Genomic DNA, 19,536 nt, shown 5'->3' with positions numbered 1-19,536 from the left:
TCTTTTCCCAATAATTTTTCAGAAATGTTAACCTTTTTAGTGACATAGGTGCCTTTATATGTATAATGGTAGAAAAAGATATTCATAAACTAATGATTCTTACCACTTGATTTTGATTCTTAACATTATGCTGCGGATGTTTATGCATTTATAGGTTCCTTAACTTAAAAACTGCAATAAAATTAAGTTTAATACTATTTATGTGGTATTATTAACGTTGTAAAGCCTCTAGTGTGAAATTCTTCCCATTTTAATTTCTAGGTAGTAATATCTGAAATTGTGAATTTGCATAAACTTCCACAGTCTACTTATCATTTATTAATTGATAGTGTTTTTGTCAGTTTCAATACCGAGTTAAAAATTATTTAGTTTTGGCGGCTAGATCTGTCGCTTTTGTATCTGTGGTTCAGTAACTAAATTATTATATGACAAAAAATATAGGAAAGAAAGATTTTTATATCTATTTTCAAAGCTGCTTGTAGCGGACTTTGGCGTCATTTTTCTGGCCTATACTGAATCTTTCGAGCGAGTGACACTTATACTTCAGTTTTTAAGAGGTTGAGTCATATGACTTCCAACTGTCATTTCCTTCAAAACTAATTTAACATCTGGGTAGTATGAATCAAGTATCTTTCAGAATTATTCCAATAAATTATGTGGCGGCACTACCTTCCTTCCTACATTCGCCATCAGAGGTCTACCGAGTTGACACCTTTCCCGCAACTACCTGAAGCCTTCCTCGTTCCTATATATAGTATACGTCCTTAACCGACCATCGTATATCCCCGCGTCTAAGGCAGGGTCTGCTAGGTAGCCTTACTGACGAGTCCACTAGCAGGCCCAGGACGAAACGCTTCCCTCTCCTTTCCTTTTCACATTCTCAAGACAACAGACGGCCGCCAAAATTATATAGAAACTGTGTCCCAAAATAAAAAAATGATCATTTCCGATTTTGCAGCTCCGCAAATTGTTAAATTAAGTTGATTTTTACGTGAAATGGTATTTCGCATAAAAATACCAACAAAAAAGCAGCAAAATCGAAAATGATAATTTTCTAACTTTGAGACAAAGTTACCCCTAACTAACACGGGAAAGCACGGAAGTGTCCCCCTCCGATTTTGATGAAACTTCGTATGTCTGTTAAGCAATCAAAAATAAGGGATACGTATTTTTTTTTATCGGCTGAGGCGCGACTTTAAGGGGAGAAACTACCCCTCGAAGTTTCGATCCGAAATTTTGTTGTTATAAACAAATTATATTTTGGACAATTTGTTAGCACTGTATTATTCTACATAAGAAACCGCAAACCTCGTTCATTAGACGTTTTCATGTATCTCCTCTGATTTTCGAGATAGTACTTTCGCGTCGAAACTTCGAGGGGTGGTTTCACCCCTTAAAGTCGCGTTTCAGCGATAAAAAAAATACGTATCTCATATTTTTGACTACTTAACAGACATACGTAGTTTCATCCAAATCAGAGGGGGACACTTCCGTGCATTTCCTTGTAAATCAGAGTGACCCCAACTTACGATATCTCAAAAGTATGTAATATAATCCACAATTAACTCGCATTCACTAAAAATTCTTGGTATTAATTCAATCAAGAAGCTAACACCACGCGTGAGAAAAATCAAGAAAAAAAACTTCCGTAGGAGACTACAAGGTTGATCGGAGTAGAATGAACCTTCGACAAAATTTACGAATCATTTCGAAATAATGGAAGTAATATTTAACAGTTATTTACGATACACGATACGATTTTACAATTTTCGGACCGATGACACAAGCTTACGAAAAATCAGATTACTCGCGTGTAATCCGCGTGGAGATCGATTTATTCTTCATTCTACGTACCACCGAAGTCCGTGTCCGATGACTTATGGCACGGGAGCGGTGTGCTCGTAATTCACGCTTCCGTGGATAATGCGTTTCGGGACTCGAGGCCCGCACGGTGGCCAAACGGATTAACTTTCGTGGGGGCGGGGAGGCGGGGACGTTTTAATGCGATCCCATGGGCAGCTGCAACCGTCGTCGATCCGCGGTCGTGCACGAAAATTTTCGTCGAACGGGTTTCCGGTCTGTTAATCTTTCTCGCGACCTGTTTCGGCATGAAATACTTTCCATGCCGTTGTGAACACTAAATAGACACCGGCGGGAAAACACGAACACGCCGCGTATGATCGTGGTGGCCACGGAGTGGAAAAGATTCATATGGATTCGCATGAAATAAATGTACAGGTTGTAAAAAAAAATTAATGATCATGGCTTCTGGGGGTGAACCTATACTCATCCAACGAATCGAGTCAGTAGCTACTAACAGAGCTGGGCAAATTTTATTTGAAATGAAAATAAGAAATAACTATTTGAAATTATTTATTTCGAAACTTCATTTTTAATATTGTTATTTGAAAATTAAAATATTATCGATGTATTTGAAATAATAGGAATTTCAAATACTGAATTATTTTGATACTTTTGTATTTCAAATTTGGCGAAGGAAATAATGCTCGAAGGAACGTGCAACAGAAAGATTTTATTTTAAGAAAACTTTACAGCAATTTGCTTTAAGTAGAACTCGTTCTTCGTAAAGCTCATTCGTGAGAGATCTTTTCTTGGGCTTCTCTAATATTGTCGCGAAAGAAAATAATCGTTCTACTGGTGTGGAAGATGGAACTGGGGTGTTATTCTTTCGAAAAATTCCAATAATTCAAACTCAGTCCTAGTCACCTGACATCATTTTGAAGAATAATTTTAAAATTATTTCTAAGAATTATTTCAAATGATTAGAAAATAAAATAACATGTTATTTGAAATACTATTTCAAATAATATCATTTTAGCAGTGCTCAATTCTGACTACAAACAAAGGAAGGTGGTGATCATTTACATTGCAAGCTAATAGAGTAAATCCTGGACGAGTGTTCGAAGGCTCCTTGTCACTGAACGTTAAATATTTCATAACTTAATGGCCATATACCGCTAAAACAAATATCATTGGCTGTAGAATTCCGAGATCTATCACTGTGCTAAATCTCATTAAAAAGTCAGCGTTAGCACGCGAAGTAGTTTTAGTTATTTTGACTGAATTGTCTCGTTGGACGGACCATACACTCTTGGGTTGGGGATATTTGTAAAAAAGATACTTGCCCTAAAATTGTTTGTAACATTGAAAGTTAATGTTAAATTTTGTGTTTCACATTAACGTGATCTGTTCATCGAGAAGAGAACAAATTCGAAAGGAATCATATGCTGCAAACAAATGATTTTCAAGATTCAAGTTGATAAAACTTTAACAACATTTTGATTGTATAGTGTAGAGTTATCCAGTGAATGTGTAGTGATGTTTGTGTTCCTACACAAATGACGTTTAAAATGTGAGAAAACTGTGCTAGATGCGTCACTCGAAGACAAGCCTAAGTGAAGGAATTGTTTGTGTAGTATATAATAAAATATAACAAAATATAGTATATTGTAAACCGTATAATAAATTAAAAGTCCACATAAATCCCGACAAAAGCGTCTGTAAGATATCAATGATTGTAAAATAAGAAATTCGAAATCCGTCATTTTGACGGATTTAGTAGTTCTAGGGCCAATAGTGGGGCAAACGCTGCCTTTCACAATGGTATTTAATCTGTCAAGATTAATCCATCTGTTCGTGAAAAAGATTTGCAAGTAGGATAATAGAATAATATATCATTTCATAAGTTTCTTTTATTTTCTCATTTAATTGTTAACATCATCGTCTTACATATTCTTTAAAAAAATTTCAATTGTCTCCTTACATTAATTCCGTTTCAACAGGAAACATAATTTTCTACCTCATGACTATACAAAAATGAACAGATACGAAATTCTAAAGATATGTTTAAAAACAAGAACAAAAAGTAAAATTTCAAAGCCTTTGCTGCACTTCAAATATTTTTTTGACGGAAGTCATATTTTCAAGCTTAATCTAGACGACTGAAGACAAGTTCTTCGCATCGTTAGGAAAGATTTCGTATAATATCGACCTAAATTACAATCGTATAATTTCGAGTTATTCGTTCCAGTCTAATGTACAGGTTCGTCGTTTCGGAACAACGATGAACACTGCAACACTGTTGGCCGCTCGTTGTCGCGGCCAAAGAACCCGCGCCGGAAACGTCGTAAACGATGTAATTTGTCAGCTCGATACTGCGAGAGGTTTTGTTCCTTAGAACCTGACACGCACGAGCACTTATTTCCGCCGCGTGGTTATTTGGCCGCGGCGAATAAACGACCGCGTGTTGGACAACGATTTCCTAATGGTGATCGATGACCGAACGATATCTTAAAGTTATGAGACATTTATACGGGAAGCAACATCGGCTTTCATTTAAAAATCTGTTATTTGCATTATTAGTGATTCATATTTTATAAGAGATGGAATAAAATCATTTATTTGTACGGGAAAATCGTAAAAGAAACGTAAAGAAGGGGATTTTTCATGTGTACGTCGAAAATGCATTATACATGGAGGGAGAAACAGACAAGGGGTGAGAGTAAAGGGTTATCCAATATTGCTTTTATGATTTTGACATTTGATATTTTACTAACATTTGACAGTTTTAATATTTTTTTTTACTTGACAGGTTCAATGTTGGGCAAATATAACCATGGATACGTAGATAACAGAACAATTATAATTATTCAAAACCTTCTATAAAAACTATGTTTTGGAAAATTCGTGATTTCTTTGGTCAACATAATCGATCTTCTGAACAAACCATTCGAAGTTCGGTCACAAAATTAGAAGAAATTGGTAGTGTTCGATTCATCAGGTGTAAAAACACTTGATGAATTGCAAGCAAACATTTGTGCCAAAATTGCAGAGATAGTCGCAATTATTTGTGAAAATGGAATTGAAAACTATGATTCCAGAATCGATATTTGCAAACGTAGTCACGGTGGTCATTTAAATAATATTATATTTCATGTTTAATTGTCATCGAACATACTAATAATCTAAATTAAGAAATTCTAAATAGTATTTATTTGATTCAAATTTAACATCGTAAATGTACTATTAAGTAAGCCTATATATATATGTCACAGTAAGTCGAAAATGTAGAATAACTTTTTTTAGTTTGATGTCTTCGTTCCTCTTCGAGATATGGAATTGAATTTGTAGATTTTGAATAAGTAGAAACGGAATGAAATAGTCAGACGCGTTAGTTACGTCACAGTAAGGAACAGTGTCGATAAGCAGTCACAATTATCAATTCCCGGTACTAATACCTAGCTGGTCGCATGGTAATCAAACTTTTAAAAAAGAATTTATTTGGACTAGCTCATAATAAAATAGCTCAATACCCAACGAGAACTCGCTATTTTAAACAACTAATAAATAGTAGTGTAATAATTTTTTCTATAGTTTACACAGACCGATCAAACTGCTGTACACTACAATTCATTTTAATTCTGAAAACTCTAATCATCGCTCTATAAAAACAATAAAGAAAGTTCTACATATTTTACAATAATATTAAAAATAATATTATTTTTCACATGTTTGAACACCCATGTATTTTCTATCAATTTCATATTTTACTCTCATAAACTTTTAGACAAAACTTTCAATATCAATGTTCCAATTTTAACATTTTCTGTAACATTTTCCCTGCATTTAAACGATCCCTATTATCCGCTACACACAAAACATAACTTTCATTCTTGTGTTTTGTTATCTGTTAATGTTAATTTCCTATATTTCTTATACAGTTCTTTCTCTCTTTTCTACTTTCTATTCAGTTATCTGCTATTTTATCTCTTTCTACGCATATCGCCCTACGAAATTGTAATTTTCTGTACACTTACTATAAGTATTTGTAAAACTCTCGTATAGCTTTACGTATCATTCTATATCTATACTTTTTGTTTGCCCTCTAAACTTCCATAAACTTGTATATTATACCAAAGGGCTTACAACTCGTATACAGGGTGTCCCAAAATAATTGTAAGTCCTTGAAAAGGGTAATCCCTGGGGTGATTTGAAACAACTCTTTCGCAAAGGAAAAAGTTGTTTCAAATCACCCCAGAAATCACCCCATTCAAAGACTTACACCTATTCTGGAACACCCTCTACAAACATGAATCAAACTAAAATAAAAATTAATTTTGATAAAGTTTCACACAAAGCCGCGTGAATCCTACAAAAACCTTTAGATATACAGTAATGTCTCGATGAGTGCAACGGACACGGGTCCGCTTCGGAGCATTCGCGTCAGGGCTGAAATATTATCAGCCCATCATAAACAAATTTTCTCCACAAAGCCGACCCTCTGCTTAATTTCTGTTTACTCTATTTTGATTCATTCCAGATGGGACACCCCCCGCCCCTCCCTCAGTGTTGTAAATACCGCCGTTGTTCTTGTCGCATTCATCGAGGAATCACTGTACTTCGAAATAAAAAAAGAGAGTAGACTTTTCAGTCTCGATTCTCGCTAGTGATTTCATCTCGAGAGATATTTTCCGGTCGATCGACGCGTTACGAGGACGTGTATCATTATCCATGTGTGTGCCGTGCCCCCGATCGCAAATTACGCGATTTCGAACTGGTGAACCGGGTTCCCCCTAACATTTGACGCGGGTTCTCGCACGTAAAATGTTCGTCACAGGGAAAATAGACCAGTCGCTAGGGGGCTACATGCGCGGTGTGTTTCGTGTGTATTGCCCCCCCCCCCCCTCGCGTTGCATAAGTGGCCGGAAAATTTATAAATGGCAGGCGGTCTACACATATGAAACGAGCAGTTACGCAACGGTACGTACACGCTGCTGGTATAATATCCGAGATAAGTGCCCACCGGTTTCGCAGACGTAAAGTTCCTCCAAAGTTCGCTGCGCGAACCGTTATTTGTTTTCCGATGATTTTAGATCGGCGAATGAAGACGCGCGCTTTGGAGCTTGTCAACATCCGCAGGTGGTTTTTCATTAAGAGTCCATTTTACTTTATGTGCTGTATAATAATATCAGACTACTTGAATTTTTTTATTTCAAACTAACAAGTGTATTTTTTAATTTTTTGTATGTCAATTGTTCGTTATTTCTTGCTTCATAAAATTATATTGTTTAGGTGTAGAAAATAGGTATTATCAGTGTAGGAATTGGTGTCGCAAAGTTGTGGCCTCGGAAAGAATATCCGATGTCTGTGAAAGTACTCCTGGGTCTCGAAGTGATCCTGAAAGGGTGAGAATCGACCGAACATGTTCTGTAGGGGTGTGCGCATAAAGTGAACTAGAATCAGAGTTGGGTAAATTTTATTTGAAATGAGGAAAATAAATAACTGTTTGAAAGAATTTATTTTGGCGCTTTATTTTCAATAGTGTTATTTGGAAATGAAAACGTTTCACTTGAAATAATAGCAATTTCAAATAATGAATTATTTTGTTATTTTTGTATTTCAAACTTAGCACAGGAAATAATATTTAAAATGAAACACAACAAAAAGATTGTATTTCAAGGAATCGTGTAAAAAAAGGCACCGAATTAATTTGTACACCTAATAAATCGCATTCAATGAACACAGGTAAGATGAAGTGAAAAGTGAAGTAATGGTGAAAATTTCAAATTTATTCTGTCTGAGTCTACAGGAACTTTCAGGTCGTAATGTTAGCGTTCATTGTATTTTATTTCAATTTTAAATGCAAAAGAATAAACACTTACGGATGGTCTTGATCATCTATGTATCGATTAGCCCCTTCGTTGACGATGGTCCATTTTTCGAGCCGATTTTCAAGTATACGTTTATCCTGTAACAGAGAAGGATACGCGTAAAATGACTTGATATTTACAGTTTATAGATTTATAGATTAGCGTATCGTACAGTTATGTTATATACGGAAATAAAAAAGGATTATGTAACGTAAGCAAAAAGTGTTTGTAAATTGAGTAATTTCGGTTCTGGGTTTCAGAAAAGTCGAAAGTGACAGGCAAACCGATGAATAATCCAATAGTTTTAAAAATAAAAGGACGATATTTTAAGTGAAATACCGCTTTTATTAATTACCATATTGGGTTACACTTGTACAAACAAAAATTATTAACAGTGAGTCACCATCTTCAAAGAATAAATTGTATCACTGGGTAAAAACTAACTTTGAAATAATTACATGTTTATCTATTCCATGAAGACAATGATACGTGGCCAAACTATTGTATTATTTACCCACTAATAAAATAATGATTTATTTACTTCAACAAATACCTGTTCTTAAGAATTCGATACAAACAATCGTCAATATAACTTCACCCCAACTGCATGTAATAAGATTTTCAAATAATTGCGTATTTATTTATTTCATCATGAAAATTATGCAAATTCACAACTTTAGATACGAATATTTCAAATTGAAATGGGACAGAATTCCAAGTTCTGCACTATAGGCTTTACAGCGTTAACAATAACACATAAACAGTGTTAGACATTATTAAAATCTTTATTTTAATGCATTTTCCAAGTTAAGGAGTGCTTGTATCTGAACTATTTTATTATGTACCTGTCAATAAAAATATTACTTATTTAATTCAATAAATGCCTGTTCTTAAGAACTCGACACAATTTACGTGAACTGCATCTAAAAAAAAAATCTGTCCATAGAACACAAAGAAATCGGCTGGTATTTTCATACAGGTACATATTTTTATTCAATCGTTCAGAACAGTGAAACTATGACCAAAGTGATTAAACCATAAACTACTACAATGGGTGATCAAATTATTGTGAACAGATGGAGAAATTATATATTTTATGTTTTCGATGTTACTATGACTTCAATAATAATGAAGTATACCCTTTCCTTTTTTTCTTAATATACAGGTACACAATTTAACTATATTTTGGTATGTTTATTAATTAGTGTACAGTGGATATTTGCACAATAACAAGCTACCAAATTGTGCTACCGTTGATAATTCGTAAGTATCATTGGTTTCTTTTGTTGATTGTTGGTTTCGTTGATTATTATTTATTCTAACCCTGTTCAGTTATATTGTTTCAAAGGAATATCGAAAGTATGCCAAGAAGAATTTAAGCAATTTTAGGTGCGAAGGGTGACGTGACAAAATATTGATATATAGGGTATCCCAAAATTTTTCCTTACCGAACAAGTTGTTTCCAATCAGCCCAGGAATCACCCCGTTCAAGGACTTGCAACTATTTTGGAACATTCTATACATATTCTTTGAGAAATTATAATCGTTGTCATATGTCAGTATAAACATAACAATATTAGTTTTTTTAAGTGTATTTTCAATTCCGTTCTGGATCAAAATTCAAATGTGTAGTACCTCGAAGTGCTCATAATAATTCGACCACCCACTGTAGTCGCTAAGGGAAGCAACGTGAATAAACTCCAAACGTCGAGAGTAACTTCTTGGAGTAAAACTGAGAAACTAAATTCGTGTTCATCTTCTATTATAATCTAATGTATATCGCTTTATTGTCCGTAACCAGCATTACGAACCGTTTCAGTGTTGTTACACTATTGTCCCGGCGGTTCTTGGGGGTTCGAACTTGCAAAAGGTCGTTTAACCCGATCGTTTAATTAAGACGAACACTCACGGGGCCGCTTCTTCTCACGTGGGAGAACAGAGCCGGTCCGTCCCGTGACGCAACGTGCGTTATCCAATTGCGTCGTCGCGATTGAACCCGAGAATTGAACTGCGTGTGATTTACTGTACATATACGTTCGAGATCGGCTCGTTCCCGCGTTCCGTTAGAACGCCGGGGAATATTCCGGGTTGCGTAACGAGCCGATAAACCTTGGAAATTTCAACGAGCCGCCGCCACAGTGGTTCGATTCCCATATGCTAGGTGGACAAAACTAATTTGCAAATAAACAAAAACCAATTGTTTTAATGTAATCTATAATAACCATATATTAAGAATCTTACAGATTAAAACCTTAAATCCTTTTTTTGAATGTGTACAGACTACATAGGCAAAGCATGCTTTAAAGACAGACAATAAAGCGATTGTTAATCGATCACGTTTCAGGCATCTATAGAAATATTCTGTGAGCTTATTAATGTGCATATAAATTGAAATTTATAATGGCTATAGCATCTCAAAGTATGTATTTTAGTTTTAATAACCTTAAATTATCAATAACTTTTTTGTATTTTCGTAACTTACACTTCGAATCGAGTAATAAATTCTTATTAGAAATGTGTAGTGTGTAAAGATTTGTCCATGTTTTAATATGGGTTCCACGTCGTTCCTCGCGACAAGAGTTAAGTATACGAAATGTAGAGGCTTCCTAGTTTCTGTTGATAGCAAATTGGACTTGCAAAACGTTGGAAAACTATACTTAGTTCAAATTAATGTTAACGTTCACGCCCGTAACATACACTTGCGCGCCCGATACACTCGTCACTTGGCGGTTTATTTAGTCTTACAAGTTTTCTCAAATTTTCCAACATAAACAATGATAATATCCCCAGCGTTTCCCGTCAACTCTTATTCGTTTCTTCAGTCTTTGAGCGACCAGTGTGCAATATACGTCTCCTTGTAGTGTTTGTCATTTTATAATTTTCAGTTTTGTTGTTCTTATTATGATTGTTATAATGTTTTCATTTTTCTTGTTATTATTATCGTCATTGTTGTTGTTGCTGTTGCTGTTATTATTATTTTGTTACATTATCACGTTTACCGTATAATCTCTCACATAATCAAATATGTTGAATAAAACATTTTCTTTTTATAAAAATTATAGAAAATCTAAAAGGATATTTTAAAAGGTGAAACTTCAGGTTAAAACTTCACTTTTCAAAATAAGTCGAGGTAGGCTACTGTACATTGTTTTCATGGAATTATAATAGTTCAAACATCGACTATATTTTGGTCAAGATTAAGTGATCTTTTAATTTTAACGCGTGTGTATATTTATAATTTCTTCTAGTTACTATACCAAGGGTAGATTCTTCGATAGTTGGCAGATTTTTCGTGGTCAGGTTCAATTTAATGACTTTTGCCAAATTTTTGTTAAAATTGGATATGTTGGTGTGTCTGATGAAACTAATCAAAAGATAAGTGTTAACATATATAAACTAATAAGCCGTATCAAGGAACGTTGGGATAAAAGTGGTAGACAGCGAGAGTATTTTTTAAATAGATTGAAGACTGGCTTCAAGGGGAAGATTTTATTTTATCGAAGAACATCAAGTTCTCGTTCTGGTGGGAGACCAGTTAAATCTTTAGACGAATGTTCCTATGGAACTAAAAGACGTAAAGTGACGAAGATAATAGAAGAAAATTCTGCCACTAAAATAATTTTTTCTGCAGAAATAGCTTCACGTTCAGAAGAACGGAAGCACACCTTAAAGGTTAATATGCGTTTTTCTATTGTCTTGAATACCTTGTAAACTATAGTAGATACAAAAAAATTATTCGAATGAAAATTTAATAACCTCTTATTATCTTAAACAATATACCCTTTACAACTACACCCCTTGCGTATTATCACTAAAATTATCACTTAGAGTTTCTACAATTTAAAATTTCGATCGATGCACTTGTTTCCTTTCATCTCCCTCTTTTTATTTCTTTTATCGTACACTTTCTCCCGTTGTAAATATAACACAGATCTCATTGCTACACGCTGCCCCCTCGAAACAATCAGAATTTCGCATCGCCGAGACGATCACTAGTGGCGATCGGTAACGATCGAGAAACCACCGGTATTAACAAAGTTACGAAGCTTGTACAGGCAGGGTGTATATCGACAGGCCGATAATTGCGGCTGGTAGAGGTGTGTATCGACGGTGATGAAAGAGTTCCGTGTTCCCCTCTGTGGTGCTCGTATAAGGAGGCTTCGACGCGAAGGATACACGCGGCCCCGCGACACGTGTATAGGTAACCCCTTCACACGCCCATGATCCACCAGTGAACGATATACATACGTTCGCTGGTACGGATAAGTAACCGTCGATCTCTACAGCCCGCTGATACAAGCGTGATCCGATAGATCCCATAAATCTACAATACCTGCCCGGTGTAGCCCGACGTCCTTGCAACTCCTAGCCACTCGTAATATCGTCGGCTTCCAGGGGGCTCGGGTGTACATATATACACCCACCGGTAGATCCGATTTACATCGAGGCGACACGAGAAAAATTTGCTCGCGATAAGGCGATCGCCTTGCGTTGAACGTGGCGCTATGATCCAGGAGTTTCGATCGCACACGATGAACATATTGAACCCTGCTGATTTTATAGACTGTGTACTACGTTCATCGAATTTTGCGTTCGTAAAATTATTATTAGACTGCGAGTTTTTATGCGAAATCAAATTTTATAAAGTAATTCAGTAAGACAAGAACGACAATAGAAATTTTTTTGTTTACTTAGATATTTTATTAAATTAAAAATGAAGTAGAAAATTCGTTTCATCTGATGAAAGTTTCGTTTTTCATTTCGAAGAGCCATGTAAGCTATAAATGCATAAAATCCGCTGTCTAATTATTATTATTAGACCGTGGATGTTTATGTGAACATTGATATTTCGTGTCAATTTCACAAAAATTGTCGTAAAACAGATGTTCATTTATGCTATTGAAAATTCCAGCAGTTCACAGACGAAACGAAAACTTCATTAAATGTTTTTTTTTTACATTGAAGTTTAAACAATTGTCTCGGTCAAATCCTATGGTTCAATTATTATATATTTTGTTAAAACATAAGGCTACAATCGAACGAATACTTTATTAAGGTAGCTTCCGTGTTTGGTGCCGCATCAAGCGGGAGCTCTACATAGCGCGTTGTACTTTTTATCAATTTTACCAATTTAATTTGAAGAATTAATATTTTAAACCAGGGACTTAACCCGGTATGATTTTGATACCGGTATTATTCCATCAAAGCTATACCGAAACCGATATATTACTGAACACCGACATAAATATCGGTATTTTCTCGGTTTCGATAAGGGTAAGGCTTATACATATAGGGTTATATAGGGCGAAGGTACAACGAAAAATACCGGTATAATACAGTACGTTTCGTTTCGGTTGAAGTCTCTGTTTTAATACTACTTCGAAATACATAAATGGAAAAAGAATGTACAAATGAGTGGAAAAAACAAATATTTTTTTAAATTATAAGAAAGAATTGGAAAGTTCGTGGAACTAACCAAAGAAAAACAAGCGACATTTACACTCATAGCAGACATACGTAGGAGATATATGTATGTATACTACCAAACGCATTGAAACCTAAATTTGATTACATTGATCTTAATTTTTAGTTTTATTTGATCGTTAACGTATCTTTTTTCCATGCCATCATATTCTCCGTAATAAAATCTATAAGCACCTAATTTTTTATGAAAATCTCAGTTTTTGCAACTAAATAGGAAGTGATTAACTTCTCAATATCAACTATAGTTTCATAAGACTCGTGTTAAAAAGAAATTTTTATAACGTTTCTTTTTTCGTAGCAATCAAAAGTTGAAGCTTTTAAGAATGTTCTGTTACATTTTCAACTAAATTTATAATTGTTAAAAATTTGCGGGAACCACCTTAAGTATTTTTTTATATTGAAGTTTAAACAATTGTATGCGCTACAAATGCAAAATATACACAGTACAGTTATTATACTTATATATTTTGTTTAGATACGGTCACAAATAAAATGAAAACTTCATTAAGTATCTTCGAATACTGAGGTTTAAACAATCTTAAACGCTATAATTAATTAATTCCACAGTCCAGTTATTATACATATAGGATTTAGTTTACATACAGGGCAGCATTAATTTTATGATACGCACATGAGCTGCCGATCCTGATTTACTTTAAAGATGTGCATACATTACAAGGAGACGAAATTGTGGCTTGTAAAAATAATTACGTTCGAAGTTTGAACGAAAATGTCTGTATAATATGGCACATGGTAATAACGGTGTCTGTTTCGATTATGGCTAATGAATATTATTATGCAAAGTTGAGTAAACAAGTACAAGTTTGGGGGCTTTTTCTTATTACATTTCTTATTACAGAAGATACTTCATTTATTGATACAAAGTAAGCTTAAATCCCTGTCAGAGAATAATGAAATTCTTCGGGCTCAGATCACTGATACAAAAGAAAATAATCACGATCAAATACGAAATAATTGATATGTATATGAATTGTATACAATGTTATAAATACCTACTGAGATACCATATAAAATATTATTACAATTTTATGGTGAAAAATTTTTCTATAAAATGGCTAATTCTATAAACGGCTATAATAACTGTAAATATATACAGGGTCCGGCCGAATAAGATGTGAAAGTGGGCACCACGTGATTCCTTATGAAAAAATAAGAAGAAAATGCAGAAGAAAATTTTGTCATTCTTAGTTTAGTTTTCGAGAAACTCGAAGTTTAATGGCTTCCGGTATACGCGTGCATTTGAGCAGGCCATGGTGAGCGCGTCTGGTTATTGCATTCGGTTTCTACTTACTACCGTGACGAGTACACGCGTTGCAAATTAATTTTCTCGAAAACTAAGCTGAGAATGACAAATGTTTATTTTATAATTTCTTCTTCTTTTTTCATAAGGAATTATCTGACGCCCGCTTTTACATATTATTCAGTCGGATCCTGTAAAATAAAATAGAATTACAGCAAATGATTCATGACCACGTCCCTTACTAAATCTGTCCACCTAGATCGTTTAAATCGGCCACTGTGCGTCGCGTATAATCGCATCAGTCAGAAAGCATAAAAGACACACGCACACAGAATTTATTTTCCGACGTTCCTAATGACTATGAAACCACCGGTATCTGGATCGAAAATGAGCGAACTATACGCGCAAGAAAAATGGTAACGAGACGTTTCACGGCGCCCGGCCCCGTGTCCGTTTTCTATTCGACGTCTCCATCATCCCGCGAAGATAAATCGGAATGGAAAGTAAGGAATGGAAACCGCGCGCGCGAGCCGGTGAGTCTGTCGAAACGATCGTTTTGCCCGATATATGTATACTACAGGGTGGCCCACGCAACTGGGACAAGTCATAGCGTTAAAACGGTAAAAGATAGAATGAAATTTTATCAGAAAAAGTTAAATGGTTTCGAGGGATACAGTACTTGGTGTATGTGTCTTCTCTGAAAGTGGAGGCGTTTCAAAAATTTCAAGATCGTCTCTATTTCTTTAAACAAAACCATACACATTTTTATTTATAATTCGATGCGTATTTTACCTCTCTGTGAAAAAATATTAAGGTACTTGGATTGGCAAATGTTTGGCTTAAACGATATTTTAACCCCTTACCGCATGGAATTTTAATTTGATATACTGTCATAAGAATCAATTACCGTTTCGGACTTAATTCCTGATCACTTAACGGTAACTATCGCCGGTTTTTAACGTATAAGTAGAAAAATTAACCAAATCCATAAGAATTGTTGTTATTCGAATATCTATGTTTTGTCTTTAATTTGTTGTTAACAAAAGTGCCGAAATAGTAATAGTTAGAGTATAATTTAACTTTTAAAATAAGAAGCCGAAGGGGAGCAATTTCTGCTCACCTAATCATATATCTGTATCTCACTCTGAGTTATCAAATTTTACGAATAATTTTCAAAATCGTTAATAATTGTGTAGTAATTTTGTGGAGAAAACTTTAATTGTAATAGACTTATTATATGATATTTGTAGACTAAACTGATCTGGAATTGGGTTCTGATCAGGAACTGGTTTCGGGACGTTACGTGAATTGTAATATTTCTTTTTATTTTTGAACGATTCAAAATAAGTACCCATATATGATGCGGTAAGGGGTTAACATCAGTTTCTCAAAATTACTAATTTTACTCTCTTAAACTAATCATTTTTCGACCCAAATACCCTAATACTTTTTCGCAAAGAATTGAATACTGCATCGAATGGTGTCTAAAAAAATGTACAGTTCCATTCAAAACAAAAAATGTGACCTTGAAATCATTGTAACGCCTTCAATTTCGGAGAAGACACATACACAAGAGGATGCATCACTCGAAACCATTAGGTAGCTCACGCGTTTGGTGTCGTATCTAGGTAGCACACCATATGGCGATTTACAGTTTTCATCAAATTTACCAATTTAATTTGAATAATTAATATTTTAAACCACTACTAAATACTGAAATTGAAAAAAAAATTACAAATAAGTGGAAAAAACAAAAATTCTTTTCTCTTATTGTAAAAAAATTTTATTTTTTTTAATTTTTAAGAAAAAATTGGAAAGTTTATCGAACAAACTGATGAAAATCTGTGAAACCAAAGTTAGCATACTTTGATCTTAATTTTTAGTCTTATTTGATCGGTAACGTATCGTTTTTGCGTACCATCATAATCTCCGTAAAAAAACTCTATAACCACTTAATTTTTTATGAAAATATAATTTTTTATAACTAATTAAGAACTGATTAACTCCTCAGTATCCACTACATTTCCATAAGGCTCGTGTTAAAGAGACATTTTTATAATATTTCTTTTTCAATACCTTTGTCGGTGACTACGATTTTTCGGTAGCAATCGAAAATTGAAGCTTTTAAGAATGTTCTGTTAAATTTTCAACTAAATTTATAATTATTAAAAATGTGCGTGAGCCACCTTTACGCCCCAGTAGCAATTACTGTTGGCATTTTGATGGACCTTTGATTTGGACCACTATTGGTTGGCCAACAGTTAGATTTGTCAACCTTTTTTGCAGCAGAGCCAACAATCATACCCAACGTCAGGCCCACATCACTATACTACGAACGGTCAACTGGAGGTTTCTTTCTGTAGGGCCAATTGTTGAGTATTTACAATAAACCAACAATAGGAAGACAGTTGGCTATACTACACTTCCATAAAATCCTTTACAAATAGTTGAAGGAGAATAACACTGGAAATAATATTTGTAATAATTATATACATGTATAAATTGTATATGTATATTAAATAGATAAACAAGTATTTTACCAGCAAAATTACCTTTACAATTTATTATGTACAATTTATACATGTAGCTAATTATTACAAATAATTATTATAAGTTATTTCCAATCTTCTGTCCCCTGATTCTATTTTCACAAAATGTCAAATGTCAAACGTGTTGCGCGGCAGTAACAAATTGTGAGTATACTCATAAATAAGAAAACAAAAGAATCAATTTGAAATATAATAACAAGTTTTTGGTTGTAGCAACGTATCTCACGTCTTTAAGACGATATTTAAATGTTGGCAAACTTTGGGTGGGCCAATGTTGTATTATCATTGTACATTTCTTGTTAATTAACCAATTATAATAATTCTAGGCCTAACAGTGGATATTCGTTGGTAAATTGTCATAACTTTTTCGTTGCAGGCCCTATTTTGGGAATTTGTAGGCAAAAATACCAACTATATCCCAACTAAATCCCAACTGTTGGATACCGTTGGCCAACCATAAATGCTACTAGGGCGGCTTGTCCCGATTGCATGGGACATGCTATATACACGTTTACGAAAGGTCTCGTCGGTGGGGGATTGCATTTAGAACACGGGGATAAAAACTGAAACGCCAGGGGAGAAGGTATGGTCGGCGTGTGTGTACCGCTACGCGATTACTCAATGGCGGCCGGCTGGCGAACCCGTTTCAAGGACAGGGTCGCGGGGGAATAATGGCGACGAACGAAACTAAAACGAAATTAAAAGCAAAGAACATCGTCGTCACGGCTGGTCTGACCGTTCTTTTTGCGTGCACCCGTCGCGTCCATCGGCGTGGAAGGGGAGCAGAGACGTTTTCGCAATAAAATGCTCGAACGCGTTTCCCCTTTATGGTGGCCGGCATATTTCCTCGAGTCAGCTTCTTTCGCTGCGTACGTTCGCCTCGGGTGAAGATGAGGCGAGGTTTTTCATACGGATCGATAGATGTCGAATGAAAACGGCACGTAACGACCTTGTCTTGTGTTGGGTCCCGTTTACACGTTCAAATCATTTCCGCAAACTGACTTGTGACATTTATCACATTTGCACAAAAAACATAACTACACCATTAGTTTGTTTATTATTTAATTTGTAATAACTAATTATAATTATAGTTTGTTCTTTATGTGCATGTAAAATGCCTGTGAACGGTAAACTAAACGTTTGATGCTCAAGTCAGTTTGCGATAATTATTTTAACGTGTAAACGGGCCTTTAGATTAAGGGGGTACACCACTGAAACTTTCAAAAAAATCGAGTTCCTTTAAATGCAGTTTCTTGAAGTTTAATTTTTCAGATCCACTATCCGAGAATTTCGAATCGGTATACGAAGAATTTACAAATATGCAGTGTATTTTGATTATGTAAATAATTTCAAGCGAAACTGTAAACGCGTTTTTGTCGAAACATTTTTCTAACTGGCGGGTACGATAAAATTGCGGGTATCTTATTGTCACCCTGTATTATAGGAAGGGGAAACTAAGAGTTTCGGAAAAGTATGAAAGTAAAATTATCTATATTTATCTAAATTGTCAGAATAGAGGTATTCCGATTGCTCAATAACCGTAAATACTATGGTTGCTCACACAAGGGTTAACGATGGAATTTTATGTTGGAAACATGTGACCATTTTATTCCTTTATCCCAATAAAAGAAATATGTATTACTCGTCATTACCCAAAAAGTGGCTATTTCCTCATGACGACTATATTCCTCAAACACCGTTAAAGGATAAAAATAATTTCACGATTTGAAATTTGCCTTTTTGAAAGCATTTTTAATCGGCTTCTTTTTGTGGATTGTTTGTACAGTCACCTGGAAAAATTTCTTTCTTTTCACCTTGAAACTTCTGGCTCTTGAATCGATATAACTAGCGAATAAACTGCCCGTTTTCTAGTTATAGCTGTAGAAGGATACATAATTGAAAAAACTGTTCGACACGAGAGATCTCCCCCACCTTTGCATCGATTCAGGGGCGCGCGGGTAATTATGGCGATGTATTTTAATTACTGTAAAATGATTATAGGCGTCCTTGGCGAATAACCACCGGTTTACGATTAGTTGGTGGTTACCCGAACATGCCTTTCAATTATCCCAGCTGCGGATCATGCGTGTATTGATTTATGTTTCCTACCGGCTACTCATTAGACTTCCTTGTTTTTCCGCCGTTGAACTCCTGACATTATTATGAATGAAGCCCGAACAAGCTTCACGAATGGAGAACAATGTTCCGGCATACGTCTGGAATAAATGATCGATAGATCGTGCTATGTGATTCGGTGCAATGCGTTGCGAAGCATCGTGAACATAGCAGAATCTCTTGAACAAGACTCCAGAAGAAAGATCTGAGGGTAAAAAGTGATTTTTTAAATGTATCTTCTTGAAAGATCTAATAATACGAATGGTATATTTCCATTCAGACCCGACTGTATTTCAATTATTACATTTGTATATTCAAACAATCTCATCGACCGTGGGAGTATATTAATATTAGGTCTGTATGGAAATTTTTATAAATATTCAGTTATGATTGCAGTATTCATTACTGAAAATAGTCTAGTCGATTTTCTATAATCTTCTTCTATTTTTATGATAAA

This window comes from Dufourea novaeangliae, unplaced genomic scaffold, assembly GCF_001272555.1.
Source record: "Dufourea novaeangliae isolate 0120121106 unplaced genomic scaffold, ASM127255v1 scaffold6, whole genome shotgun sequence".
NCBI classification, from domain to species: domain Eukaryota; kingdom Metazoa; phylum Arthropoda; class Insecta; order Hymenoptera; family Halictidae; genus Dufourea; species Dufourea novaeangliae.
This window is presented reverse-complemented; position numbering follows the sequence as displayed.